The sequence below is a fragment of the Bison bison genome, unplaced genomic scaffold, assembly GCF_000754665.1.
Source record: "Bison bison bison isolate TAMUID 2011002044 unplaced genomic scaffold, Bison_UMD1.0 scf7180017864251, whole genome shotgun sequence".
Lineage (NCBI taxonomy): Eukaryota > Metazoa > Chordata > Mammalia > Artiodactyla > Bovidae > Bison > Bison bison.
This window is the reverse complement of record NW_011494823.1, coordinates 1,218,871-1,222,349: the sequence shown is the minus strand read 5'-3', so window position 1 is coordinate 1,222,349 and position 3,479 is coordinate 1,218,871. Positions and strand designations below refer to the sequence as shown.

General features: G+C 40.4%; 1 pseudogene; it reads right to left on the bottom strand.

Annotated features, from left to right (window-relative positions):
• Nucleotides 1-1,519: 1,519 nt before the first annotated feature.
• On the bottom strand, nucleotides 1,520-2,372 carry LOC104994096 (annotated as a pseudogene).
• Between the last annotated feature and the right edge of the window lie 1,107 nt (nucleotides 2,373-3,479).

The following is a 3,479-nucleotide window of genomic DNA, read 5'->3' as shown; positions in this document are numbered from 1 at the left end:
TTACTTTGCCAACAAACGTCCGTCTAGTCAAGGCTATGGTTTTTCCTGTGGTCATGTATGGATGTGAGAGTTGGACTGTGAAGAAAGCTGAGAGCCGAAGAATTGATGCTTTTGAACTTTGGTGTTGGAGAAGACTGTTGAGAGTCCCTTGGACTGCAAGGAGATCCAACCAGTCCATCCTAAAGGAGATCAGTCCTGGGTGTCTTTAGAAGGAATGATGCTAAAGCTGAAACTCCAGTACTTTGGCCACCTCATGCGAAGAGTTGACTCATTGGAAAAGACTCTGATGCTGGGAGGGATTGAGGGCAAGAGGAGAAGGGGACAACAGAGGATGAGATGGCTGGATGGCATCACTGACTCGATGGACATGAGTCTGAGTGAACTCCGGGAGTTGGTGATGGACAGGGAGGCCTGGTGTGCTGCAATTCATGGGGTCGCAGAGTCGGACATGACTGAGCGACTGAACTGAACTGAAATGAAAATAAAAAAGTCAGAATGTAACAAGTGTTGACAAGGATGTAAAGAAAAGAACTTTCAAAGACTGCTGGCAGGAATGTAAAACCATGCAGGCACTTTGAAAGGCAGTCTGGCAGTACTTCAAAAAGTTAAACATAGAGGTACCATTTCACTTAGCAATTCCACTCCACTCCTAGATATAGACCAAGAGAAATGAAAACAAATGTTTATGTACAAAATTATACGTGAATGTTGATAATAGCATTATTTTTATTGGAAAAAAATTATATTTTGGAAGAACTCACCAATAAGGTGACAGAATTCCAAAATCAAATTGCATGAAAATATACGTTGCAATTTCTTTGTACAATAGGTGAGAAAACTCTGCAGTATCAGAAGAATAGAGGCAAAGAAATGTGAAGGGCTAAGGAGAAGGGATGAGGATAAATAGCATTTTTAATAGCAAACCCAGAAGTTAAGTAGAAAGCCTGTTGCTATGCCTGCTTTATTCATCCATCCTCCACATTAGGTAACTGAGGGCAAAAAATAAAACCAAATCAGAGTTTTGTGTTGCTGGGAGTAAATGTCAATCATTTTAAATCTGAATTGAATTCAGAACTAAGTCTTTTTAGTTCCCAGGGATAATGACTGAATTCAAGAGCTCTTAACAACAACAAAAATGTTATTGCTGTATCCAATCTGAGAGATGGGTACAGGTACAATACAAAGTTACAAAGCCTCTAGTGATGATCACTCCTCTGAAGTCATCATTAAAAATCAAGTAGTTGCTTATTGAGTACTTGGGTATTTGAACTACATGATTTGAAAACTTCCTGGCAGACAGAAGAGATAAAAGTAAAGGGGAGTGTGTGAAAACAAAGAAGATATAAAAGTTTAGTAAGTGGAAAGAGTTTAATGAAGCCTCACTTGTTTAAAGGAAATCAAATGGAAGCTGTTAATCCTAATTGCTTTTTATCTGACATGCTTTTAAACCTGAAAAGAAACAACAATAAGGAAAGAAAACCTGCTAAAATGTTTTAGAATTTACATGATTCTTATTCTACTGCAAGAAAGTGTGATTTGGTACAAGGTGTATTTGTGGATGTACATGAACAGTATATATACTATCCGGATCATGTTGTGCTACGTATAGGTCTTTACAATTCTTCCTGAAGGGTTAAACAGTTCATTAGATTTCAAGATGCACAATCATCTGTAAGCTGGCATTTGTTAGGCTCTTGCCAGCATTGATACTGGCATGTTTTATTACAGTCCAGTTCCAGCCAGTGCTTGCCAGCGTGTTACACAGAAGTCCAGCAATAGGTGGGTAGAGTGCAGGAAAAAGTGCCATGTTTCTCAATTGGAGACCCTGAAATAAGTGAAGTTATAGCTGTTGAATAAATGTCACTAAAAAGCAGGCTCTTGGCTTCTTCTTACACAGAGGGCAACTGTCCTCTTGACTTCTCCGTTTCTGTCTTCCCTCCATTCTTTTGCAGCATCAACATTAGCAGGGGAGTCTCCATTGGGGTCTGCCAGCATAGACATGACACTAATCATGATGATTTCCACTGTGTGAATAGGCAACTAGCATTCCTCTGGCTTTTCATAACCATATTTATCTTCCCCAGATTTGTGAAGAATAGAAAAGCATACATCACCATGTTTACCAACATTTGGATGCTGGATTTCGGTAATGAATTTCATTTTAGGAGGCCAAAGGGGATAATCTTTTGGGAAAGTGAGACGAGCTCTAAAAACACCACCTTCGTAAAGTGTATCTGGAAGAGCAATAATAAGAACTTCCCATTGGTAAAGATCACTGTCTCTATTAAACCTTCTGAAAAGCCTTCCACTGGATTTTTGTTGAGTTCTGCCAGATGTCTTCACTATAGCAGTACCAACTGCAGCTCAGTCATCCTTCCCCAGCAAGGGCCCAGGCTGGCACTGGGGCTTCCAAAGGACTGCACACAGGCTCCAGAGCTGCTGGAGCTGGGTGTGCTGAGGAACCCAGGTCCCCACGACCGGAGCACCGAAGCCGAGGCAGGCTGGTCTGTGGCAGTGGTAGTGGTGCCTCATTGCCAGTGCGAGTCTGCTCGCCTTGATAATAGCATTATTCATGATAGCCAAGAGGTGGAAATAACCTATATGCCCATCAATTGATGAATGGATAAACGAAATATAGTACCCATACAATGAAATGTTATTTGATCATAAAATCATACTGATACATGGTCCAACAAGGCTTGTTTTAGTCTATTCGGGATGATATTAAAAAGAAAAAAAATCACAGACTGAGTAGCTTCTACACAACAGAAACTTATTTCTCATGGCTCTGGAGGCTGAAAATCCAAGATTAAGGTCCCAGCATGGTCAGGTTCTAGTGAGGGCCATCTTCCAGGTTCCGGTGAGGACCGTCTTCTAGGTTCCAGACTGCTGACTTCTTGCTGCGTCCTCACATCAAGGATGAACTAGTTCTCTGGGGTCTCTTTTATAAAGACGCTAATTCCAATCATTAGTGTCAAGCTACCCTCTTGACCTAGGCATTTCCCAAAGGGTACACCCTCTAACACTATCATCTTGGGCAATAGGCTTTCAGCATATGAATTTTGAGAGTATATAAAGATTCAGTTTATAGCAAGGATGATCCCTATAAACAAGTTAAGTGAAAGAAGCCAAACACAAAACGTCATGTAATGTAAGATTCCATTCATATGAAATGTGCAGAATAGGCAAATATATACGTGTGAAAAGTAGAGAAGTGGCTGCTTAGGGGTTGAGGGGATAGGGGGACTTTGGGAGGTACAGAGTTCCTTTAAAAAGTTTTAATTGTGGTAAAAATACAATAACAAATTTACTATTGTTAACACTTTCAAGGTGCACAGTTCAATGACATTAAATGCATTCATAATGTTGCACAACCAATACCAGTTCCTAGTTCCAGAAGTTCATTATCCCCCAAACAGAAATAGAATCTCTATACCTATTCCCTGGCAACTACAGGGCTTTTGTTTTTGAGGTGATGA